Source organism: Amblyomma mixtum, chromosome 2 (genome assembly GCF_055824585.1).
Source record: "Amblyomma mixtum isolate Tamu chromosome 2, ASM5582458v1, whole genome shotgun sequence".
NCBI lineage: Eukaryota > Metazoa > Arthropoda > Arachnida > Ixodida > Ixodidae > Amblyomma > Amblyomma mixtum.
Genome location: NC_143013.1, coordinates 114,894,160 through 114,921,279, shown reverse-complemented (window position 1 = coordinate 114,921,279; position 27,120 = coordinate 114,894,160). Strand labels below are relative to the sequence as shown.

General features: G+C 49.7%; 1 protein-coding gene and 1 long non-coding RNA gene across 12 annotated transcripts in view; both read left to right on the top strand.

Moving 5' to 3' along the window:
- The window catches only part of LOC149360640 (uncharacterized), a 164,098-nt gene that overhangs the window by 8,855 nt on the left and 128,123 nt on the right, over positions 1-27,120 (top strand). Inside the window, exon 2 of one of the 11 annotated variants that reach the window (XR_016288861.1) lies at positions 7,351-7,592. The exons of 9 other annotated variants lie outside the window; for them this stretch is intronic. The gene's annotated coding sequence lies outside the window, so the exon portion shown is untranslated. Of the gene's footprint in view, positions 1-7,287; positions 7,593-27,120 lie in introns of all 11 variants that reach the window. One more of the 11 variants, XR_016288862.1, reaches the window with a different exon arrangement.
- LOC149360642 (uncharacterized) lies at positions 1,786-5,711 on the top strand. Its single transcript, XR_016288866.1, has 2 exons — positions 1,786-2,891; positions 5,543-5,711. It is a non-coding gene; the product is annotated as an uncharacterized LOC149360642 (long non-coding RNA).

The following is a 27,120-nucleotide window of genomic DNA, read 5'->3' as shown; positions in this document are numbered from 1 at the left end:
GATACGCCAAAAGTACTACTGGCCCAGGGTTGCTGCGTTTTACAGCGTTACGTCAGAACTTGCCGCGAGTGCCAACGTCGCAAGACACCACCGACTAAGCCAGCCGGACTACTGCCGCCTATTGATCCACCACACGTTCCTTTCTACCAAGTCGGCATGGATTTACTCGGCCCCTTTCCGGAGTCTTCGCTGAGTAATCGGTACATTGTGGTTGCCACCGACTACCTCAGTCTATAATGTGAGACGGCCCGTGGAACAGCTGCGGAAATTGCCGCATTCATCGTGCTTCGTCATGGCGCACCCACGGTCGTTATAACTGACAGAGGGACGGCCTTTACCTCGGCGCTGAGAGAGGAAGTTATGCGACTAAGCGGCACCAGCCACCGACAAACAACAGCTTATCACCCGCAAACTAATGGACTCACTGAGCGCCTAAATAAGACGATCGCCGACATGATTTCCATGTATGTCGACGACGACGACTGCAACTGAGATGCAGTACTGCCTTGCGTTACTTTCGCATATAACACTGCCCTGCAAGAGACGACTCACTTCACACCGTTTCGCATAGTCCATGGTCGCGAAGCCACGACTATGCTCGACGCAATGCTTCTTCCTGGTAGTGTAAACTCCGCTGTCGTGGGGGCCGACCGCTTTGTTCACGAAGCTGAGGCCGCCCGCCAACTTGCTCGGCAACATATCCGGCATCAACAAGCAAAAGACGCTCACCGTTACAACCATCGGCACAGGGATGTCACCAGCCCGGGGACAACGCTTGGGTGTGGACCCTTATAAAAATGGTCTATAGACTTTCTATAGACTTTTTATAGACTCTATAGCCATCATATAGACTTTTCCTTTTGTCTATAGACAGTCTATAGAAAATCTATGGACTAAAGTCTATAGCTGCTTCAATTTCCTTTTGTCTATAGACGGTCTATAGACTCTCTGTAGACTAAGGTCTATAGCCGCCTCAATTTCCTTTCGTCTATAGACTGTCTATAGACCCTCTATAGACTAAGGTCTATAGCCGCCTCAATTTCCTTTAGTCTATAGACTGTCTATAGACCCTCTATAGACTAAGGTCTATAGCTGCCTGAATTTCCTTTCGTCTATAGACTCTCTATAGACTCTCTATAGACTAAGGTCTATAGCTGCCTCAATTTCCTTTCGTCTATAGACTGTCTATAGACACTTTATAGACTAAAGTCTATAGCTGGCTCAATTTCCTTTCGTCTATAGACGGTCTATAGACGGTCTATAGACTCGCTATAGCCTAGGGTCTATAGCTGCCTCAATTTCCTTTTGTCTATAGACTGTCTATAGACTAATGTCTATAACTGCTTCAATTTCCTTTCGTCTATAGACGGTCTATAGACTCGCTATAGACTAAGGTCTATAGCTGCCTCAATTTCCTTTTGTCTATAGACTGTCTATAGACTTAAGTCTATAACTGCTTCAATTTCTTTCGTCTATAGACGGTCTATAGACTAAGGTCTATAGCTGTCACAATTTACTTTCGTCTATAGACGGTCTATAGACTCTCTATAGACTACGGTCTATAGCTGGTTCAATTTCCTTTTGTCTATAGACGGTCTATAGACTCTCTATAGACTACGGTCTATAGCTGCTTCAATTTCCTTTCGTCTATAGACGGTCTATAGACTCTCTACAGACTACAGTCTACAACTACCTCAATTTGCTTTCGTCTATAGACTGTACACTATAGATAGTCTACTGCCTATAGACCAGTCTATAACAATCGTAATTTTATCTAACAATGTTCGATACACTGACCTTCGACTAAGTCCAGAACAATGTCAATTTCTTTTTGCACTGTATGTTGAGGGGACCTGCATCTAGTGACCGCAACTATGTCGGGATTCCCCCACCTCCTTCGCTATTACGGAAATTAAAATGTATTGCGTAAGGCATTACAACACCCTCCTGTATATTGTTTTCAGGGGCCTTGACAAGCTCCTTTTCGTTATACCGTGACGTATATTGTCAATACAATTAAATATTTAATGCTAACAAGTAAGCCGAGGAAAAGCAGCCGTTCTTGAAGTAAGGGCACCCGCAAACTGTACTACATCGAACGAATACGCTGTCCCTTAAAGGAATCGCTCGACAAAATTCCATTCCATCTTTCAATCGTTACTTTCCAACGTGCTGAAATCAGAAAAATTTTATCAACGGATCTAGATTTCTCTTTAGAACGTCCTGAAAATAAAGGGGGAAATACGGGTGTGAGAATTCAAGGAAGCGCCCATGCCTTAGAAACATCTTAGATTAATCTGAAAGAGCCTGGTCCTTTCTGCGATTAACATCTGCCATTTCTACCTTTGCAGTTTGTATTCACGTGAATAAGTGCTGCGACGCAACAATCACAAAGCCAGTATTTTTTCGTTCCTACCCTTGCACCTGTTGCTTCGGAGCCGATGAAACGCCGATGTCGCGCATATCAGTTTTCTAAACACAAATACACGCAAAAAAAACGTTATGCTATGCAAAATTATAATTATTATTTGAGAATTGTACCACATACTATTCGGTGGGAGATCCGGCGCGTATACGGGCAAGCAGTTAGATTTCGGTTCTGTTTTCCCGAAAACAATAAGATTTTTAGAGGGTAAGCGAAGAATTTAAGCTTATAAACCAATTGCCTTCTGTGGTCTTCGATATCAGATTAAGCTGCACACGGCAAGAGTGCGAGCGATAAAGATACGACCGTGAAATGGGTTTCTGTTTCACGTTTTATCAGTTTTACCGCGAGACGGCGGAAAATCATACGGGCTGCAAACAACCCTGTGCGTGGCTGCATCGGTGGCGTTGGCGTGTTTTTCGCGGATTACGTTTTCTTCAAAATCCAGCTTCATCGCCCGCTTACGGTAAGTCTACACGTTTATATTTTATTCATTCGGTCTCCTAAACCACTCTAAGCAGAGCTGTGTGTGCAGAATAGATTATGTGCGCAGTGATAAACGTCCTATCTTCGTTTCTAAGGCGGAAGCCATCGAGTTCTCGACTAATGCCGCTTATCTCTGTGCCGCTGTCTTTACTAACCCGCGGAAAGGCAGTCTGTGCGATGCCCTTGATGATAAGCCGCTCCTCGCGAGCTGTCTAGTAGATTTTTCGTGTTTCAAGGTAGATGCGCGGCCAGAAATGTCGTTTAGCCTGTGAATGACAGCCGAAATGGAACTGTGTGTTAGTTAGCGCCGTGTGATCTCAATTTACTTTGCACCTCCGAAAACGTACTTACATACTCTCTCGTTCTGTGGTGGATTACATTTATTTTCCTATCTTTGTGTTATCGCCTGTCTGGACCATGGAATGCTGTTCTTTTTGAGGTGTGCATTGCTTGCTACGTATGAACGGTCGCTCGGTGCGCGTCGTGGCCGCCGACGTTTCAGCAAAGGTGTCTTGTAACGCTGTAGACTGGAGCGCGAGACATTTGTCAAAGTTGTAGTCAAGCGGCGCTGGAGGGATGCTTATAGTGTGATGGGTAAATAAAATTCGTTGCCGGCGCGAATGGCCGGCATGCTCAAACACCGCGAAGAACCCACGAGCTGCATCCCGTCTCCCCTTCGTTGCACACGTACGGATTCGTCCATCTCTGTCATCAGAGCCGTTGGCCGCCGCCGCTGGCCTGCGGGCACTTCATTTTGAAAGCTGGGTAAAGGTCGGCTCGACAAGAGGTGGCTTACATTTCGTTCCTAGTGGTTCGTTCATGAATCCCGCTGACGCGTGCACAGATTTCTCGAATACCATTTGCGCGAGAGGCAAAGTATGTGTTTGTGCTTTCGGACTGCTTAGTTACGAAAGCGCTGATGTAACTCGCCGCTTATTTCCGCCTAAAATTAAATTAAGCTCTCATGTTACTATAGCTGCGCCTGTTGAAGGCGTTAATTGTTTCATTGAAATACTCCCTACTTTGAGCGCGTTCAATGCTTTCGCTGATTTTTCTAGCAGCGTTGGGTTAGGCTACCTCCATACAAGAAACACCCCTAGTTACTGCGCTGTTGGGGCTGCACTTGAAAGAAAAACTAAGTGAATTTCAGGCGGTATTTTCTCGTCACAGTAATTTGTTGTCTCAACCTCGCGACTGCTTTTGAAACGGCGCAGCTGCAGCCTCTGTGTCCTGTATGAGTTTTCTAAATAATGAGCGCGGCATGGAAGCGCTGCAACCCGGTTGTCTCTAAGAGCGCGCGCAGATGTATTAGTATGCTGTTCCGTCTTTGTGCTTCAAGTTATAGACGCAAATTTGTGGTGAACTGGTTGCTTCTGCCTGCTGGTTTTGTATAGCGTGTACCCATTCGAGTATCGGCTTACGTACACCAGGCCAAATCTTTAACTGGCTCTGGAGTTGCATCGCTAAATGCACCTTGTAAAAAGGTGCCTTTTGGCTACACTGCTGGCATTTTCATGTTGCAATTTGACGCGTGAGATGTCATTTCATAGTTTCTTTTTGTTAATATAATGTTCGAGTGGAGTACTTGCGTGTTTAGATCAAAGTTATCAGAAATATTCATCGTCTGCCGCTACGAAGAGCCGGAACAAGCTGAATACGCAGCAATGGTTCTGGCGGCGCATTTGCAGTTACTCTGGGTAAACGACTTGTCCGCCATGAAAGGAGTGGTAGTTTACTTAGAGGATGAGGCCATATAGAACAGATCCATTGCTGCATATGCCACTTGTTTCAGCTGTTCGTAGTGGCAGACGAATATTCCTGATAACGTTGATCTAAACACTAGCCGAGAGGCACCTTTTTTACAAGGTGCATTTAGCGATGCAACACCGGAGCCAGTTATAAATTTGGCCGGGTGTACCAGGCTTCACGCAGGGTATTTTGAAGCGCTTCTTCTACAGCGGTTATGAGAACAAATTCTGCAATATTCTCTTTTTGGATCCCTTTGTAAGGTGCACTGAACCTGTATTTTATGGAGGTAGCATTCTTAACATTTCCTTGCGAGTCAACGCATATATGTGGCACAATTGTTTGAAGTCTTCTGTTACAAATAATGTAAAAGGATTGCCATATAGAGAGATCAGTATTGGCTGTAACAGCATTGCCATACAGAAATGAGTATCAGTACTGGATTCAGAGTAGAGTGCTCCAGGGATAATGGGTCTTTGTTACAATGTTTTATGAAGACACTTATAATCTGTCGTGTATTTACTGAAAATGATTGAGCCGGCGTGATAGCTCAGTGGCTATCATGTTGATCTGGCGATCTGAAAAATGCAGGTTTGATTCCGTCCTAGGCGGTCGCATTTTAATAGAGGCAAAATGGTAAAGGCCTGTGTACTCTGAGGTGGCGGACAATATTGGGCAGCCTTTCACTTCAGCGCCTCGTAGCCTGTGTCGCCTTGGGTCTTTGAACCCCATAAAACCAAACCAAAAGATCAAGATTGCCTTTCTAGAATGATCAATTGCCTTTCTAGCCAGGATATGCCTTGCATTGTAAAGCACATGTGTAGAGATGGAATGGGAATTTTTTTTAGTTCCTCTTATATTATTTTTTTCTTTTGTGCTGTACAGGAGAACATGCCCGGATGATTGACTGCAGACAACAGGCGGCAAGAATGCTTCTGAGGAAACTAGCCGGACTGTTACTTTCAACATTTATGTTACTGTGGTGCATTCTTATGGTGCATGTATTGCGTATTCTCAGCCTGGATAGCTTGGAAATGAACTAAATTTGTAAGTATATTGATTGTCATTTGTGAACTCTGTCTGGCGACCTTTTTCAATGGTTGTAGACTGTCTGTCATAGGCAGTCTATAAATAATGGTCTACTGATAATTATTAGACAGAGGTCTATAGACTCTCTATAGACAAAGGTCTATAGTACTGCCAGGCCACACACCTATGGAATGTCTATAGACATATGTCTATGGACCAGTAGACTTTTGTCTGTTGACTGTTTATAGACAGTAATCTACAGGAAGTCTATGGCCATAAGTCTATAGCTCGTCTATAGTCCGTCTATAGACAAGTGTCTATAGAGGGTCTATAGACAACTCTATAGAAAATGTATGACCATAAGTCTATATATCGTCTATAGACTGTCTATAGACCTGTGTCTGTAGACTTCGTATAGACCTATAGACTTTCAGTAGACATTTGTCTATAAACTGTCTATAGACAAAAGTCTACTAGAAGTGTATGGCCATAAATCTATAGACTGTGTATAGACCAGTCTAAGGGATTTGTCTATAGACACTCTATAGACTTCATAGACTGAAGTCTATAGAAAGTCTATCGACTGTCTATAGAAATTTTTATAAGGGCCAAAACCGCCTCATGGACCCCACACTCGCCCTGCTGTCCAACCACAACACGCTACCGCTTGAATACTCCGACGGACAGAGTACCCACGCCTCGGTTTCGGGAACGCTCAACGATCGCGTGCTGCTCGAACTGGAAGTAGCAAATGTCCAGACGACTGAGAGCTGTCTCTCCCTCCTCGCATACGAGATCAGGACGGCCGAAACAGTGGATTCCGCGCCCGTCGACGATAACTGCTCCATGCACCAGGACTACAGCCCCTCTGCACGGGCACCCCATGAACAGCAGGTGTTCGTGTGCCAAAATCCCGTGCCCGGGGCAGCCGCCGTCGGTCCACAGGACCTGCCGCGCCGAGGGCGGCGCTTCCCTGAGGGGGGGAGCAATGCCATATTCCTGGGCACTCTCGTGGCGCCGTCTCTCGGCCGAACTGCTTTAACCGCTATTCTGGCTAGCCTTAGCCATGGTGGCGGGCAGGGCTTCTTCGTCGTCTCTTCTGTGTGGTCCCCTCGGGAGTCCGCTGCTGCCTGGCGCTGCACAGTAAAACGTGTCCTGGCCGTCCTGACTGTCTAGCCGTGACAATATTTGTGGAGCTCCACAACTTTCCTATTCACGCCTGAACGTGTCAAGCTAGATTAAAAAACTTAATTTTTTATCTCGACTAATTATTCAAATAGGAGGATAAAAAAATGGTACTGTAACTTTAGATAAACCATAACAACATCCACGCGATTCCAGTACTGAAGAACGTATAGTTTTTTTATAAATCTTAGTCCAAGTTAGCTGGGACCCCCCGTATATACATTTACACACAGGGCGAAGACGAGAACATGGAAGCATATGTTGGTTTTGGTAGGCTGGTGTCTTCCCCCAAGCGGACTTCCTGTCTCAGTGTGCCTGTGTCTCTTATTGTAACGTTTCGGACGTTACTGTTAGAGTTGCGCTTTGGTGGAGGTTGCGCATTCGACCCTCTCGCGTCCTTCACGGCACTGCCACAGGCCCTGGAGCCTCGTTGCAGCCGCTCCCTTGCCGGACTTCTGAAAGTTCCCGTCACCATGCAGCACGGGGATGAGCCTAGCTCAGCTCTTCACGACCTTCTAAGCCCGGCAGCCGAACGGCCTTCGTGGAGTCCTTGACGTCCTTCTCAACCATACCTGGAGCTGAGGTTCTTCGCAGGCGCTGCGGGCGAGAACGTTGACAAGTGGCTGAGCCAATGCCAATGTGTGCGGAGATACAACCGGTGGTACTCAGCCGCTGAAGTTGCCAACGTGGTTTTCTTCCTAACAAACACTCCCTTGATCAGGTAAGAAAATTCTGAAGATACGCTCACCACATAGGAGCTTGTTGCCGAATTTAAACAGTGTATCGACGACTCCGTCACGCGGAGGAAGCGCGCAGAGAAAACCCTTGCTCAGAGGGCCCAGCAACCCGTCACAACGTGCACTATATGCACAGAGGAACCCCTCAGATTGTTCAAAACCATCAACTCCGGTACGCCGGAGGGCCAACAGCTGAATTTTAGTAGCCCACTTTTGTCGCTGCGTCCCGATCAATACTACGACCACCACCCGAGAGCTCCCCGCTTTTTCAGACGACCACCTCGGATGGCTGATCAGCGCGAACATGCATACGTTTATTCTATGCCTGCTCACATTTCTGAACCCTTTCATGATCAACATTTTCTTAGCCCGCTCCTGTTTGCTACCGGTGCGGCGTCCTGGGACATAGTTCCCGATACTGCCGCAGCCGCCCGCCGTCTGGGTACGAACGCCCCACGGATACTGTCGCACCCAGTGATCAACACTTCGACACCCCTTGGCACTGGTCGCCTCCTTCGCGCGACCATTACCGGTCCGATGCCATCCGACATCACACCCCTGCCTCCAACCGAACTCCTACCCCTCCGCCCGTCTCTCGTGCGCGGCTTTCGCCGTCATCATGGCGCTGCTCCGTATCGCCAGTCTGACACCTATTCCCCGCGGCCGACGGAGGTGAGGTCGCTGGACATCTTTAACTGCTCCCATATGTCCCTTCTTCCGTTGTTTTGCTCAAAAACAAGGCTGATGTGTTTGTAGACAATGTTTCACGCTTGGCGCAGGAGGACACAGGTACAACTATTTCTGTTATTAGTTTACCTTTTAAGAACATGTTAGGCCGCAAAGTGGTCTTTATTTCCGACCGAAGCGAGACCTTTTTGGTGGCGGCTTGTTGTGTCCTACCGTAGTGTGTAGTGCCAAGGCGTCTCTGGGTAGAACAGTGTTCTCGGTGGGATATTTCCAATGGTGCCTCACTCAAAGCATGATGTTTTTTCTAGGTATAGCCTTTCTGGGCATGTGTGGCACCACTGTCGCCTGTCGAAATTCACCGAGCTTCTTCGAGGCATCACCGATTTGTGCCGATGAGCTTTGTGTGGCCGCAGACAACGTCGGGCCTCCTATGTCTATGTTATGCGTCCCGGTTTCGTGCTGCCCTAGTCTGAATGGGCCTGTTAAAGTTATCGCAACGCCAAAGTATTCGAAATGTGTCATCGGTTCTGGTTCTCCATGGCTTGGTGCCGGTGACAAAGGGCTGCGCACCACTGTGGGCTATTAATTATTCTCTTCACCTGGTGCTTTTGCCGAGTGGGATGAAGGTTGCTGCATTTAGTGAAGACGTCCCACTATCATTGGCTTTGGTGACGGATGCGCAGGACGAACATGTTGCTGCATGTTCGTTCTGCTCGCAACTGTGTATGGTGTTTGAAAAGTCGCTCAAGAATATGCAGCGCGATGCTTTGGTCGACTTGCTCCCGAGTTATTGTTCCGCGCTTGATTTATCGCAGCTGAATAGTGCCGCATTCACTTGTCCCGCAGTCACACTGACACTGTATATGTACACCCGATTCGCCAGAAACCGTACCGAGTGCCTCCATCCGAGCGAAAAATCATAAATCAAAAATGCACGAAATGTTACGAAAATGAGCTATTCTAGTCCCTCAATTCTAGGGGGCTCCTGTGATTCTAGTCATAAATAAAGACTGGAATGGTGATTCTGCATGGATTACCACCGCCTCAATGCAGTCACCAAAAAAAAAAAAAACGTCTACCCCCTTCCCGCAGCGATTACGGCATCGACTATTTCTTCTCCGCCTCGTACTTTTCATCTGCCATTTGGTCTGTGTAATAGGTCCCATTTGAGAGATTCACGGATGACATTTTAGGGTGTTTCAACTGGCACATCTGCATTTGTGACTTAGATGGTGCCGTTATTATTGGCCGGACAATGCAAGAGTTCAACGAGCGCCTGGAGCTGGTCCTGAACTGTTTGTGTCAAGCTGGCCTTTTACTAAATTCTATCAAATGCCGTTTGGTCAAGCGTGAAGCACTGCCGCTCGGTATATATATTTCCGTCGCTTTGTCTCCAGTTTTGATGACGTTGCCTACCCGCTCACACGCTTACTCCAGACAGGTGCTGCCTAAGAGCCCGCTCAAATTCCTTCCAACGTAGCATTCTATTCCCCAGCAGTTCAACCCGTCAACTCCGGCGGAGGTCTATACTAACGGATGTCTTGCTGGCATCAGTGCGGGGCTGGTCCAGCACTGTCCAGGTCCAGTCGATCTCTAAGCAAGGCTGAGCAAAACTTCACCGCTACCGAGAAATAATGCCTTGCGGTCATTTTGCCGTGCAGTGGTTTCACTGTTAGCTGTACGGACGGCCATAAAAAGTAATAACCGGCCACCAAGTCCTACGTTGGCTGCTCACTCTTCGTAGTCCATCAGGTCACTTAGTCGCTGGCTCCTCTGCCTGCCGGAATACGACTACACCATCTCGTATAAGTCTGGTCGACGACAAGCCGACTGCCTCTCCCAGTTACCACCTGCTACGACGCAATACGATGCTGATGGTTTTGACCATTATTACATCGCTTCGATATCACCGGAGTTTACTGATCCCGGATATCACCGGAGTTTCCTGAAAATTGCCAAATAAGACGAAGCCGTCACTAAACGTTGAAATGATCTCAGGGCACAACAGGACAGCACGAGCTCCCGAAGGTTTTCCTACAAACTCAAGGATTTTCCACAGTAGGTTTGAAATTCAAAGCAGTAACCGTCTGCTCTCCACAATATCCAGTGCTTATATTCAAAACTTTATTATAACCAAATAAAATCCCGCCACCGTCATATTCAGAACAGCGAGCAACCATTATACCAGTCTCTGAAACCTCGCTGAGCTCACAAAGGGTTTTTCTCCGAAAAATTGCAAGGAAACTTCAGATCTATCACCCGGAAAAGATATGCGCCGCTGTCCTCCCAGGAAGAACCAGTGTACTATAGAAAGTACGACAGCAGATAAGTCATCATAGCGCAAAGAAAGATAAAGGTGCGGGACATTCAAAGCAGCCATTGTTTACATGCGTCTTTCGAGGTGTTCTTTAATTGAAACTAGCTTAAGATATACAAAAACGCGGCCGCGAGAAAACTATAATCCAGCGATAACCGGCGCAGTTCGTGGGAAACAAGCATCTTGAAGTTTCACCATGGAAAGATGACACACTGAAGAGAGGAACTGTGCCTTCTTATCTGAGGGGCGTCGACCGATACGCTGGCGAGAAAAGCAGGACCTACTTGAAAATAAAAGCAGGCTCGGCGCTAATGGGTTAAGTAGGAGCAAGTTTTTCTTTCCATGGCTCCATCCGTTGTCCCTAACGTAAGCTGAACCCATTTCATTAGCCTCCACGTCTCTACCCCATAGGTGAGTGCCGGTAATATACAGCTGTTGAATACTTTTTTCTTGGGGAATAGTGGTAAACCACCATTCATGACCTGATAGGACCTGCCATGAGTGCTTCTTCCCATTCTTATTCTGCTAGTTATCTCCCCAGTATGATCCAGATGAGCGGTCACTACCAGCTCTAAGTAGGCGTATTTCTTTAGTACTTGCACTGTGCCCTTGGGAGACTTTTGAACATTATTTTGGCTGTCTGCATGATAATTTTTCAGCCCACCATTCTGCTGTGTCTATCTAATGTGACTAACTCATTGATCATACTTTGCAGCTCATCTCAATAGTGAATTCGCAAGGCAATAACGCACGAACACACACACACACGCACGCACGCACGCACGCACACACACACACACACACACACACACACACACACACACACGCACGCACGCACGCACGCACGACGCGCGCACACACACACACACACACACACGCACACGCACACGCACACGCACACGCACACGCACACGCACACGCACACGCACACACACACACACACACACACACACATCAAAAGTGATTTCTTGGCAGCTGATTGATCAATATCAGATAAAGCCACCACAACTTGATAAACGTAACAGGGTTTTATTCGCGGCATATCGGCTGTAGGGCCAGCCTTTTTCGAGCGTACCACACCATTCAAAACACGCAGCTTTTAAAGCACGCGCGAGGTACAGGAATAGCGTTTAGCACACATTCAAACAATGGAGAGGTGGGGGGTTAAGGGTGAAAGAATACGGCAACAGAAAAAAAAAGAAAGTTGGTGGACACTTCAAAAGAGCGATCCCCTAACGCGGATGCAGGTGTTAATAAGGAGAGGAGGACAGGAAAATAAAATGGGGGTGGAGAAAAATTCCTTTCCCCACCACTTCATGGCTATCTTAAAAAGACAGGGGAGTGACCCTCGAGGTGTCGCTAATTACCGCGATTCGGTGACAAGCGTGAAGAGTTTGACCCCTGAGCGACGCGGAGGTAAGGTTTCAAAAGAAACTATGAGAGATGGGGGCCAGCACAAATGTCAAACCGAACACCTCAGGAAAAAAGAAAAAGAAAAACACTATTACACAAGACTTTCCAAACTCCCACTCAGGGAAGGGCTGCGGAAGCACAACAAGATACAAATCAGAAGTTGCAAATCAGTGTGTAGTGCACAGTGACGCTGTTTACAGCGTCCCTGTGCGCTACAGGAGGCGCTACGGAGACGCAAAGATCGGCGTTCTCAGACGGTGAAAGAAGAAAATAAAGCTGACCGGGGCGTGCTTGGTTCGCAAGCACGGCAAGCCTGAAGACATCATAATCATCACGGGCTGTTCGGTTCGAGAAAGCTGCCACGCTGTACATCTTGTTCTGGTGGTCCGCTGCGACCCCGTAAATTCTCTGCAGTGGTCACTCCGGCCTATGAGAGGACCGACCCCAGCAACCGACCGCTCTCAGATGACCTTCCGCCTGACGCTACCTTGCACCCACGGGTCGTCGCAGCTATCCAGCTCCGCCTGCCGACAATATGGTCCAAGCATCCGCAGATATGGTTCGCCCATGTAGAAGCCATCTTACAACTGCGCCATGCCACCTCGGAGCCATCTCGGTTTCGTCACTCACTTTCCAAACTGCCTCCTGGAATGGCTCAAGAGGTGGCGGATATCGTCGTTAGACCCTTGGCCTATAGACCGGACCAATGACTAAAGCAGTGCATTCTTGACCGCATCACGGTGTCTGAGACTGCGCGCCTCCAGCATCTACTCACCAGCAAAAAGCTTGGTGACCGCCACTCCTCACTCCTACTCACTTGCATCCGGCAGCTCCTGGGCGAAAGCAACAGCGACTCGAACGGCGCAGTTTTGAGAGAGCTCTTTCCGCACCGTTTCCCGCGGTATATCTGCCTCGTCTTGGCTGCTGCGGGTGACTTGACCCTTTACCGAATCACCCAGCTAGCTTATCGAGTGCACGACGCGACTTCTCCTTCCGTCACCGCCCTCTCCTCTCCACCACAGTCATCTGTCATTTCCCGAATAGAGACCCTGACGACCAGCTGGCCGCTTCTCTCGATGCCTTTTGGACGTACTCTCATGCCCAGCACGGCTTTCTCTCAAGTCCTCGCCGTTGTTCGTCTTCGCCGCTCTTCCAGTCCTCACAGTCAGCGTATTTGCTGGTGTCACCGCACTTTTCAACACGCGCTTGCCAATGCGCTCCACCTTGCACCTAGTCGGGAAACGCACAGCGAGATCACTGACGGCGGCATGTGACCTCGCCCTTCATACTGGCCGCCTTTCCGTAGTCATGGATCGCATTTCCGGCCTGCGTTTCGTCATTGACGCTGGTGCTGAAGTCAGCGTACTCCGTCTTCCAAGGCTGAGCGTACTTCAAAGTCACCTGGACTCACTCTCCGTGCAGCTAGCTCAACCATCATCGCCACGTATTGTTTCCGGTCTTTTACTCTGGACCTTGGCCTGCGGTGCACGTTTCGATAGGCCTTCATCGTCGCCGAAGTCCATCAACCCACCCTCCGATCCGACTTCCTGACGCATTTTGATTTGGACGTCAGCATGCGTCGCCATCATCTCATCAACAGTACGACGCGCCTTTCCATAACTGGCGTTGTATCGGCTGTCGCTTCCACTGGCATTGTATCGGCTGTCGCTTCCACTGGCATCCGCTCGCTGATCACATCATGCGCGTACGCCCAAGTCCTTGCAGACTTTCCCTAGGTCACGAGGCCTTGCAGTCTCCACCAGCCACCCAAGCATGGTAAAACCCACCACATTGTCACGCGTGGTCCACCAGTCACCGCTCGTCCGCGCCGCCTCTTCGGTGAGCGCCTGGCGATTGCTAAATGGGAATTCGACCACATGCTCCAGCTGGGTATTATGCGCCCTTCGTCCAGCACTTGGGCCTCAGCGCTCTATCTGGTGCCCAAGAAATAACCGGGTGACTGGCGTCCATGTGGCGACTACAGGGCCCTCAACGCTCACGTGGTACACGACAGCTATCCCCTTCTACACATCCAAAGCTTCACTGGACATTTTGAAGGATGCAAGATCTTTAGTAACGTGTACCTTGTCAAAGTGTACCATCAAATCCCAGTTGAACCAGCCGATATCCCGAAGACGGCTATCATTACACCCTTCGGCCGGTTTGTACGTGGCCATGCCCTTTGTTCTACGCAAAGCTGCTCAAACTTTTCATAGATTCATTGAAGTGACGCCCGTACTCCCGGCTGTATCCTCGTCGTGAGTCGTACTCCCCAAGATCACGAGCGTCACTTCTGGGAACTCTTTCAACGCCTCCAAGACTGGCTTTGTCATCAACGCCCAGAAATGTGTTTTCGGCTCTTCTAAGCTCGAGTGCTGGGCTACCACACCTCGGTGCAGGGAATTCGTCCATTGCGTTCTCACGTCAAAGTTTTTAAAAACTGCCCCGTACCCACTACCGTATGCGAGCTCCGCGAGTTTCTGGGCCTAGTGAATTTTTCGGCGCTTTATCCCGCACTGCGCCGAGCATCCTGGCCCCCTGACCGACCTTCTTCGTACAGCTATATACTACGCGTCCGCCATTTCTTGGTCTCCAGAAGCTCGGGCTGCTTTCGCTGCTGCAAAACAAGCCCTCGCCGATTCGATCTTTCTCATCCACCCTAGCTCTTTGGTGCCCGCTCGTGTTGTGGCGGATGCGTCCAGCGTGACCATTGGAGCTATTCTGCAGCAGAAAATCGGCCCCGAGTGGTACCCGCGGGGTTTCTTCTCGCGAAAGCTCCAACCTGACGAGACTCGCTACAGCTTATTTGGCCGTCAGCGGCTCACCATCTACTCTATCATCCAGCATTACCGCCTCTTCTTGGAGAGCCAGACATTTTACGTTCTAAGGGATCATCAGCCTTTAGAGTATGGTGTATGTGTTCCATACGAACTTCTCCAAGTACGTTTCCCGCGAACTTCGTCAGCTGGCGTACATAGCGGAGTTCACTACAGATATCCGGCACATATACAATGAAGCAGCTGATACATTTCCGCGCATTGACCTCATCGGCGTGTCTACATCCGCGGTGGACTAGGAATGTCTTACCCGGGTGCTGCTAGAAGACCCTGAGCTTCAAGCCCTGCGTGACCACCCCCGTGCCCTCAGTGTGCAGCTCGTGCCTCATCCGTTTGTGCCCGGATTGCTCTGGTGCGACATGTCATCGGCTCTACCGCGTCCATTCATCCCGTAGGCCTTTAGTCACGCCATTTTTGATTCACTTCACATCTGCCATCCCAGCATCAGAGCCACAGAGCGCCTCGTTACCCAGCGGTACGTCTGGCCAAAAATTAAGAGCGCCGTTCGCCAGTAGGCCCTCTCGTGCCTTGTTTGTCCGTCCACCAAAGTGACTCGCCATACAAGGACTCGCCCGCAGTCTTTCCTGCCACCTGGTTGTCGCTTTGAACACGTTCATCTGGACCTGGCTGAACCGCTGCCTCCCTCTTGTTGAAGCCGGTGAATTCTGATCATTATCGACAGCTTCCCACGTTGGCACGAAGCAGTGCCCACTCCGGATATTACTGCGGAAACATTTGCCAAAGCCTTCGTTTCAGGATGGGTTTCACGCTTCGCAAGTTCGAATGCTCCCTCTTCACTTACTTCACCCGTCTGCTCATCACTAAACACTGCCGCACCACAGCATACCATCCCTGTGCCAACGGCATGGTCTAGCGGATCCATCGTCAGCTCAAGACTGCCCTCACTGTTCACCTAGGTTGCGAGCACTACGCGCCGTTCTTCGCCGAGACGTTGGCTGTTCGGAGCACGAACTCGTCTTCGGTGCAACCCCGCGGCTTCCCGGAGACTTATTCATTCCTTCGGCTCTCTCGTCCCAGTCCCTGCAGAACCTTCAACGCCCTCAGGACTGCATTCAACACCTGATCCTTGCATTCTCAAACCATGCTTTTCTAAAGCGAGACGCTGTAAAGGCGCCTCCTTCATACGCCGGCCCATACCCCGTCCTCAACAAGACGACAAAGTCGGCGACTACCCTGCTGGAGTGCGGGTAAGACGTAGTCTACGTGGATCGCATGAAACGCGCATACATGGAGACACCTCCCCTGGGATGGTGATGGCGTATATGGCGACCGCCGAGGCACCCTAATCCTTGTCCCGTCGGCGCGTATATTTCGCCGTTCCGTCTGGGCGGGGGACCCTGTAGCACACACGACGCTGTAAAGCGGTGGCGCTAAGATCGGTGTTCCCAGCCGGCGAAAGAAGAAAATAAATTTGAACGGCGCGTGCTTGGTGCGCAAGCACAGCACGGGCTCTTCGGTTCAAGAAGCCTACCAGGCTGGACTTCTGGTGCCCCGCTGCGACCCCGTAAATTCCCTACAAATCCCTACACAACCACTCCGTACACACAAAAAAGAAATTCCACAACTTTACAGCTTCTGTACTCTGATGGAGGTTCAGCGCGATAACTTTAGAGCTACTGTACTACAATCACTGTTCAAAACAAACGATAACTCTACAGCTACTGTACTCTAGTCGGGGCTCAAAACACATAATGACCGCGAGAGCTGCCAATCGTAGCTAATTCACTAATTTAACACAGTCTCAAGCGGCACCAACAAAACAGTCGGCCCACTATCTTGCTTACACCCTTAATAGAGAAACAAAAGTTATTATCTAAGACATTCTGGGAGTAGAGAGTAACAGAACGGGTGGCAGAAAGCATAGCAATCATAGCTTATGTCACTTATTCATTCTTCATATCACTCATATTCTTATGCTTTTATTGTTAGTGTTGTGTTTTTTGTATTGCATGGATTGTATTGTATTATCACGTATTCTGCCGCTGTTTTTGCCCTCGTTTTATTCATATTTTTTCTGTTATGTCTGCTGTTCTGCTCCCTAAGTTCCACGCGATTAAACACTTTAGCGTGACGGCAGCGGCGCTCTAAAACGCAGAGCTCAAGAAGGTAGAAACATTCGATGCTGCCGCGAATGTGGCGTAGCAAAAGTAGGGACGTGGCTTCTGCCGGCAAAAATACGAATAAACATCAGCGACCTGACCGCGTTCAGTAAGGAAAACATCATGTGCGCTGCAAATGAAAAATATGCAGGCCGAAACAAAACAGCTTTCCCTGTCGGCGGGCAGCGAAGAAAACAGAAGTGTTTAAGCTGACAATGAAAAGAAACAAGTGAGACTGGGCAAAAACGTTGTAAAGTGGGTGAAAAACAAGATTAAAACACGTAAGAAATCCCAGAGCAAATTAAAACAATGAGAAGCGACCGGTTTGAGAGGATAGTTGTAAACATACAAAAAGTACATTTCCTTTTTAGAAAGATGAATATAAGACGTGCTAAAGCACATGTCTCTTCTTTGGTCGATGAAAAAGCTTCAGCTATTTCTCTCTAGGTCTTGTCCTGAGCCTTCCTTGGCTAGGAAATTAGATTCATGAAAATTGGGGTGGCATTTTTGGTAACCACTGCCGTGTAACTTTGTACATATGGACACGCACAATGAAGCGCTTTCCTGTTTGCCCCACATGCACTTTGTGGTATGTCAAGGGGATCCCATACACAACTTTGGCAGTGCTCTGAGTGTATACGGCGTGATGTTAAATATTGCAGGCGTCTTGAACGCGCTTTGGGGGCACTATCGTACACAATTTGGCCAGTTTGCAGGCACCAGGTCATAGGGGAAGGTGTGGCATGTCTCAACAAATTGATGCCAAGCAAGAATCCTCCAGTTAATAGCTTGCCAAGTTTGTGAAGTTGTCCGACTTTGCTATTCTGATGGCTGAAAAGAAGTTCATTTTGTTGTCATGCCGATTGCGCTTGATGTCTTCAAAGAAAAAGGCACTGAAGTCAGCTAGTCGGCCGCACTCAACCTGCTTGCAGGAATGAACGCGGAATTTTTAGGGGAAGAGTCGAGGTGGTTGAGACAAAATGCCTAGAAGCACTATTTTCAGGAAACACGTATACACCTAAATGCCCTCTACCGGCCATTGTGTCTGAAATGGATACGTGACAGAAAGTTCAGTTACCTCCTTCTACTTCAACTGGAAAGAATAGGTCACGGTCGATGCTATTCTCCTTTATTCTCACCGCCTCCGATGCTCAAGAGGAGTGGTGCAGGTCCCCCAAGAAGCGAAAGTTTCGCCCAGAACTTGTTTTCTCGTGATGTGTAGGGCTTATATTGCTCTTTGCCTCATTATAGTTTGTTTGCTTCTGTTCTTAAACATTTGAAAGGCTATGGCGAAGTCAGGTTTCAGAACGGAGCTGGTGTCACAACTGAGAACTTTCTAGACTTCCAAGTGTTTTTCATATATACGTGCTGCCGGTAAGAATTTTCTTACAAAAGGCACGATTTTCTATAGCCTCGTCAGACGCACCATTCCTATGCAGCCTCTTGCTGGCGTTACTTGACCGGCACCTTGAAGCCAGCTTGAAAGGCGCAGGGATCGCACGTGTTTTCATATACACCAATGACCGTCTTATCCTTCTTTTTTGTACCTAAGCACTGTAAGCCAGATACACTTGTCACACAAATTCTCATTGTTTTTTGTTCTCTATCGATAGGTCTGAAGTTCACTTGTGAGCATACAGATCATGATCGACTCCAGTTTCTTAACGTATGCAACAATTGTTTCAAAAATGAATTTGTGTTGGGCATATCAGCTGCCCTCAGAGCAATTCCTTTTGTCCTATGATAGCGCTCACTCCAAGCTAGTAAAGCGCGGTAGAGTAGCTCTTTTCAAAAAACATTACAAAAATTACCGAAGACAGTTTGGAAATTCTAAAGTGTGCTTGGCGAAAGCCTCGTCCGTTCTGCCTCCCTTGCTTTCACATCTGATGACATGTTCATTCGTCGCATGCGCATTCGCTCCTTGTTCTTCTGGCGTTATGTGTTGGGGGGCTCCGGCGTCCGCGGTCGCTTCCCCGAAGCGCTTGGAGCGGAACCACTGGACCGCTTCGGAGCCATGCGGCGTCTGACTCAATCGACTGCAACGAGACGTCTGGCGAAGGAGCGGCGGTGCAGCTGCCACCACCGACGCGCGCGCGCTCGTTCTACCGCTACTGTGGGACGTCAGGGTTGCATGCACAGCTGCGCCTCAACCGACGCGCCGGTTGCTAAGGAGGGGAGAAAGTTCTGCCGCTGCGCGGAGAAAAGGACACAATTGGCACAATTCCAGCGCACGGACGGACACCGTGAGTGTGAGCCGTAAACGGCTATCGCCTTAAAAATGAAAGCTTGCAGTGCCAAATTGGGCGAATTTTATTGCAGGTTATCTAGTCCAATTCCACACCTGCATGTCTAAAAGGCTTTTGCAAAAAAATAAATAAAAAAATGGCTGAGGCTTAACTTGGTTAAGCCTGGAGAATGCGAAGCATCATCGTGTCGCGTAATTTGGAGGCGCACAACCACAACGACGGCGCGAGGTGGGCCCCCGTTTCTCCACTGTCGTGACGCCATCGTGTCACGTGGTGTGACGTCATGTATCACGTGATTTGGAGGCGCACAACCACAGCGACGGCGCGAGGTGGCCCCCGTTTCTCCACTGTCGTGACGTCATCGTGTCATGTGGTGTGACGTCATGTATCACGTGATTTGGAGGCGCACAACCACAGCGACGGCGCGAGGTGGCCCCCGTTTCTCCACTGTCGTGACGTCATCGTGTCACGCGGTGTGACGTCATGTATCAGGTGATTTGGAGGCGCATAACCACGGTGAAGGGCTGAAGTGGTAGCTAAAGTAGTATGCTTCGCATAAAATTTCACCACGGTAAGCGCGAGACAAGAAAAAAACCTGTGCATATAATGCCTTACCTGCACGGTCCTTCACACGATATGAAGGAAGTTGCGCCTAGACATTGGGTTCAGCTACCTTTTACGGCTGCCTGGAAACTAGCCAAAAATCATGCACGATGGTGACCAAAAACCATGTTAAAGAGACGTATAATATCAAGCATCGAACCATATGCACACAATGGACTTCCAATGTTGAGTATTGTATCCCCTTGACATACTGGAAAGTGTATGCGGTTCGAACAAGTAAATGGTTCAAAGAGCGCGCCGGTAAGCACAACGTGAATCTTGAGAGCAAATCTGAAGGAAACGCTCCGTTACATTGCTGCATTTGCCAAAATTTCCGCCCCTAGTTTAATGAAACTATGTATCGAGCCAACACTCAGGACCAGACCGAAGAGAAGTACTTGGGGCCTTTTTCATTCACACAAGAAAATACAAGCGCGTTAGCACGCCTGCTCTTCGCTTGCCCAGAAATAGACTATCCTTTTGAAATGGCTACATCTAGGCTGTTAACCCGGTCACTCCTCCGTATTTTAGTTTGCTTTCAAATTTATGATATGCACTTGTCTCTCATCACTTTCGTCTTTCCTGCACCTCTATATTTTCATGTTACGCATTTTGTCAGCCCATCTGAATGCTCATTCTATCAAGTTTCTATCAAACGTCACCACGTGTTGATATGTTCAGCTGTCTGCTATTTTTAGACTCGCTTAGATATGTCCTATTGCTCTTATTTGTTGGTCTAGTTCATGCTCCAACATGCAGCGCGTCTCTGGGTATCATCGGCTATATAAGCGTGACTGCTTCATTTCTCGGTTATTAAAGTAGAAAGTTGCGCTTCTGTCCTGTCGCCTCTACTTATCTCCCCTGAACGTCTATTTACCACACAGCTATTCAAAAATCGTCCCGAATGGTCAGAACAGGATGCGAGTGCCTCTGCAGGTAAAAAATGCAAAGCTTGAGTTCATTGTCCTGAAGTAACGTTCCTATAAAATGACACCTGTAAAAGAGACCAGCGCCAAGCGTAGACGATTGTCGATGACACTGTTTTACTCCTCTATAAATAAAGCGCGTGTTGAGTGCGATTTCAAATGGCTGCTTATCAAGTTTTTACTGTCCAAATAGACACCGCTGGAAGAACAAAATGTCGTAATATCAAAAGACTAGGATTCAGGCTGTTTAAGCATCCGACTTGTTTGTGGAAAATGCGAGGTTTAATTGCCAGTGCCGCTGGCTGCCCATCTCATTTCCACTAAGAGCATTCCAATGGTGCGGTATTCGGCTTTCTCTATGGCGACATGTTCGAAAAAATGGGGTTTTAGCAAAGGAGATCTAGAATAAACGCATGTTACGCGAAGGGCTCTTTGGCAATCCAGCCTTTGCGCCAAAACGGATTAAACTGTTGTCAAAAGTGATGAGTGGCCCCATCATGGAACGCTTCTGTAAATACGTCCTCCTCCATCTTGTCACACTGGCGGGTCAGACCAATCTAAGCTACAAAAAAAGTGTTTTCTGGTGAGAGGGAGTCTGCAGGCATGCTACCACTTAGAGCCGGGACACCAAATTTTTTTGGCAGTTCCTTTGGATATAGACATGAAATGAGTAGATATGGGCCAGCCTGCAGAATTCACCCAAGCGGTGGAAACCATCATCATCATCAGCCTGACTACACCTTGTTGAAATATACCTGCGCTTAAAAGACACGGACTGAAAGAAAGAGACACACACACAAAGCGCTGGGAACTACACCCACTGCAGGGCAAAGGCCTCTCCCATGTCTCTCCAATTAACCCTGTCCTTTGCTAGTTGCCGCCACTGTATCCCCGCAAACTTCTTAAGCTCATCCGCCCACCTAACTTTCTGCCGTCCCCTGCTACGTTTGCTTTCTCTTGAAATCCACTCCGTTACCCTTAAGAACCAGCGGTTATCTTGCCTTCGCATTACATGCCCTGCCCAAGCCCACTTCTTCCTCTTGATTTCAACTAGGATGTCATTAACCCGCGTTTGTTCCCTCACCCACTCCGCCCTCTTCCGATCTCTTAACGTTACACCTATCTTTTCCTTTCCATCGCTGCGTTGTTCTTAACTTAAGCCCCATTCCAGTCCCCGGAATACCTCCTGTAAGCAGGCAGTGAAGAGCATTGGCGAGATCGTGTCTCCCTGCCTGACACCTTTCCGTATTGGAATTTTATTGCTGACTTTATGGAGAACTATAGTAGCAGTGCAATCGTTATAAATTTTGGTTGGTAACAACTTTATTCATAGTCCTGCAGAGCTTTCGCCGACGGGGCCTTAGGTCTCCCACGTGGGGACGTCGAGGCGCTGCCTCGCCGTCGCCTCGCGGGCCTGCTGGACGGCCCAGAGTTGGTCCCCGAGGCTGGGGCTGCGCAAGGCAGCGGCCATCCGCGGCGGGAGGGTTCCGGAATTAGCACCGTGAAGGTTTTTGTTACAGTCCCAGAGCATGTGAGTTAAAGTGGCTACATTGGCGTTGCAGACCTTGCATATATTTGTCGGGTATGTACCGGGGTAAAGCCTGTGGTATAGCTCCGGGTTGGGGTACGTGAGCGTCTGCAGTTGTCTGAGGGTCACCGCGTGCGCCCTGTCCAGCTTGTCGCTGGGCGGAGGGAAGGTTCGGCGGGCCAGGCAGAAGGCCTTGGTAATTTCGTTGTAGCTGGTCAAGCAGTCTTTGGTGCTATTCCACGGACGACGGTCGCCGGCGCGGTTCGCGAGCTCGCGCGCCTTGGCGTGTGCCGTCTCGTTGCGGTTGCGATACGTCATCGATACTTCTCCCATGTGCGCCGGGAACCATTGAATTCTGGTTTGGAATTCTACCTCCTGCTGGACTTGTCGGTTCCTCAGGACTCGGGCCGCTCTCTGTGAGATCCATCCTTTGGCGAAGTTTCTAACCGTCTGACGCGAGTCGCAGAGAACCACGGTGCACGTCGGATCCGTGAGGGCGAGTGCCACCGCCGCTTCCTCCGCCTCTTCTGCGCGTTCGCACGCTACACTTGTCGTTATGCGCGTTTTGCCGCATGAATCGACGACCGCAACCGCGAATCGCGAGCGTTCTGCGTATTCCGCGGCGTCAACGAACCTTGTCCCCGTATCGTCTCCGTGGCTGTGCAGGAGAGCTCTGGCCCTGGCCACTCTTCTTCCCCTGTTGTGTTCCGGGTGGACGTTTCGTGGAATCGGGTCGACTTTTAGCGTTTGTCTGATCGCGTTTGGAATGGCGACTTTCTGGCCTTGTTGTACGTGGTAACGGATGCCGAGACTTTCCATGATCTGGCGGCCTGCTGTCGTTCCCGTTAATCTTTCCAGTTGTGAAGTGCGCTGCGCCTCGGCGATTTCGCTAAGCGTGTTGTGAAGTCCGAGCTGGAGCAAGCGATGCGTGCTGGTGGACTCGGGTAGACCCAGTGCTATCTTGTACACCCTGCGAATGAGGACATTGATCTTGGCTTCTTCTCCCTTGTACCAGTTGTGGAATGCCGCAACGTACGCAATATGGCTAATGACGAAAGAGTGTACGAGTCGTGTGAGACTCTCCTCCCTCATTCCGTTTCTTCTGCTAGTGACCCTCTTGAGTATTCGCATGGCGTTAGCTGTCTTGTGCTTTAATTTAGTGATCGTTTCGCCGTTGACGCCGTTGGCCTCGATTATCATGCCGAGGACCCTAATTGTGTGTACTATCGGGATGGTTGCTCCGTTTCTCGTACGTAGTCTGATCTCTTCGTACTCGCGCTTTGTCGTTGCCGCATTCCGACCACTCCCGGGTGGTCTGCCCCTCTGCGTGGGGCGGTAGAGTAGGAGTTCCGACTTTTTCGGCGAACATCGTAAACCCGTACCCTCTAGGTATTCCTCTATTGTCTCGATTGCTAGTTTCAGTGCCGTTTCGATGTGACCGTCGCTGCCTTTGTGCACCCAAAGGGTTATATCGTCGGCGTATATTGTGTGCCGGACGTCTTTCAGTTCTTGTAGCTTTTCTGCTAGGCCGATCTTGACCAGGTTGAAGAGCGTGGGCGAGATGACGGAGCCCTGCGGGGTGCCGGTGCTCCCCAGCGTTTGCTCTTCTAGCTGGAGGTCCCCTGCCACTAAAACAGCTCGCCTGTCTGTCAAGAAATCTTTAACGTAGTTGTACGTGCGTACACCTAGGTTATGGCGCGATATCTGGTGTAAGATCGCCGAGTGCGCGATTCTATCGAACGCGCTTTCAAGGTCGAGGCCGAGAATTGCTTTGGTGCCTCTCGTCTTGCCATCAAGAACGTGGTGCTTCAGTTGTATCATTGCGTCCTGCGTGGACAATTGTGGGCGGAATCCTATGATGGATGGTGGGTATGCCCCTTTGTGCTCTAAGTGGGCTTGCCAGCGGTTAAGCAATGCGTGCTCCATGGTCTTGCCGACGCAGGACGTCAGCGATATGGGGCGAAGGTTTTCGAGGCTCGGTGCTTTTCCGGGTTTCGGGATTAGTATCATTTTCGCAGTTTTCCATTGTTGCGGGAGGGTGCCGCGCTGCCAGCAGTCATTGATAAATGCCGTTAACTGTTCCACGGATTTGTCGTCAAGATTCTTCAGGGCGCGATTCGACACACCGTCAGGGCCTGGCGCCGATCTGCTGTGTAGGTTGTGCAGCGCCGTCCTGATCTCTTCTGCACTAAAGTCCTTATCCAATTCTACATTCGGATCCCCATCATAAGGGCCGTGTTGTGCAGTCGACGTGTGCGGCAAGTACTTGGCTAGTAACTGGACGGTCACTGCATCTTCACCGTACTTCTCGAGCTCCCTGTGTAATAGACATGCGAGGCAGTCACTCTGGTGGGATTTGGTCTTCGTTTCGTCCAACAGATACCTGAGCAGGTTCCACGATTTCCCGTTGTGCAGTTGTCCATCGACTGCATTGCATAACTCGTCCCATTGCTGGCGGTTGAGCGTTCGGCAGTGCTCCTCGATGTTGCGGTTGATCTCAGCTATTTTCTTTCTAAGTCTCCGATTGAGTCTCTGGCCCTTCCACCTGGCCAGGATCGAATTCTTCGCCTCGATGAGATGCGCCAGGCGGCTGTCCATCTTGTCAGTTTCAACCTCAGTTTCGACGGTCTTGGTTGACGCTTTGGCGTCTGCAACCAGCGAGCGGGTCCAGGCTTCGATGTCCGTGATTGTATCGCCTGCAGATTCTTTTTGGTCTCGTTTCTTTCTGAAGTCTTCCCAGTCGGTCCATTGGAACTTTCGCTTACTGTCCTGCGCCTTGTCTGGCGTCTGGACGTATATTTCGACGATCATGTGGTCGCTCCCAAGGTCGGTCGACGTGTTTTTCCACGTGGTGGCCGTCGTCCCGGTATTTCGGGCGAACGTAAGGTCCGGGGTCGTGTCTCTGGTAGTAGAGTTACCGATTCTTGTCGGGTGCGCCGGGTCCGTAAGTAACATGAAGTCGAGTTCATGCGCATCTTGTCCGAGTTGTCTTCCCTTGGTCGTGCTGTATGCGTAACCCCATGCTGTGTCTGCCGCGTTGAAATCGCCCCCTGCAATCAACGTCCGGGACCCGGCAATCTTCAGCGTCTTCTGAAACAGCGCACGGAAGCGTTGGCGGTGTTTTGACGGGCTGCTGTAAACGTTCAATATGAATATACTTTGTTTCCTCTGCTTGGTGGGTATCAGTTCGATGAAAGCGTGTTCCATCTGGACGCCACTTAGTTCGTGTTCAACGAATGTGAGACGCTTCTTAACGAGCGTGCATACACCCCTCCCCTTGATTTTGCTGTCACGCGTTTTGTAGCCAGTCAAAGTAGCCGCATTGGTGAGTGTTTCTTGGAGTAATATTACGTCCGGTTTACGTTTTGCGTGCCGGATGTGTTGCTGTAGAACCGCCTTTTTGCCGACGAAGCCACGGCAGTTCCACTGCCATATTACTATCCCTTGGTTATCATTGGCCATGTTGATGCTGAAGCGAGTTGTCCGCCTGCCCTTGATGGTGGCTCGGTCCCGCATCACAGCTAGCCGGCACGTGTCCGTGTTGCGTGAATACGGAGTGATTCATTATTATCTGCATGTTTCCTTCGAGGTTAGTGGTCCTGTTTGCTAGCCCGAGGACTGTTGCGTGAAGGGTCTCAATGGTACTTTGCATGGTGCACAGCATTGTCTTGATGTCTGTAATTTCGGCTGGAACCTGGGTCTCGAAACCACCCTCGTGCTGTTGTTGTAGCGCGCGTTTCTTCGGGGCGGGCGCGTTCGCGTCCGGAACGCTCGTTGGCGCCTGCTGTTGTGCGATTTGTTTGTTTTGTTCCACCACGGCGTGCTCGCGTCTGAGTTCTTGCACCTCCAGCATGAGCTTTTGCACTAGTTCGCGCATTACCGCGTTCTCTTTTCGTATTTCTGCGTTCTCTTTCCTGAGCGCCTCTAAAATGCCATTATCGGCTTTGTGATTTTGCTGATTTTGCCCTGGGACTACAGGCGCTGTTACGACCCCCTCCCGCGTGGTGCCCCGGACAGTATCCGCCCAGCTCACCTTGTCTCCGGGAGTTGGTGTCCTGGATCTCGATGTTTTCTGATCGCGGCTGTCCCTTTGCCGGCTGCGGGAGCGGGATCCGTCACGCGAACTCGACGTTGATCTCAGTCTGGGCGGCTGGATGGGCGGGAAGTCTTGCTGCGTTAGTTGGGCATTTGCGTTTTGGCGTTCCCATCGTCGCCTGCGAATCACGTACGGAGTCTTGTACCTTGCCTTGCAGGCCTTGTCGGCCGTCATGTGAGCGCCGCCGCACAGGTTACACTTGGGCGAGCACTGGTGTCCCTTGTCGGGATCGCGGTCTCCACATCCCCTGCATATGCGGTTGGCGGGATTTGGGCAAACGTCCATGCGGTGGCCGAGGCGTCCGCACTTGTAACAGATGTCAATTTGCTTGCGATACAACGTGCAACGGACGAGTGTTGCGCCGTACCTGACGACGTTGGGCACCTTGAGTCCGTCAAAGGCAATAACGACCGTGGTCGTAGTGCCTATGCGTTTGGCCGCCAGTGCAAGTGGGTTTCTCGGGTTTACGATGTTCTCGTCCAGTGCCTGGGGTCCGTGCGCAATGGGGATGCCATGAATCACTCCCTTGGTTGTATTATCGGGTGCCGTTTCATACGCGTTGACTGCATGTGATTTTCCTTGGATGTCAATTTGCCGTATTTTGGCATAGCGGTCCGCGTTCGTTCGTTTCGCTGTGCTGACGACGACGATGTTCTGGTGTGAGTTGGGACAGACCGTGTCTTCTGCACCTTCGTCTCCCGTTATGCCAGCGGCTGCGAAGATTGCGGCGGTGACCGTC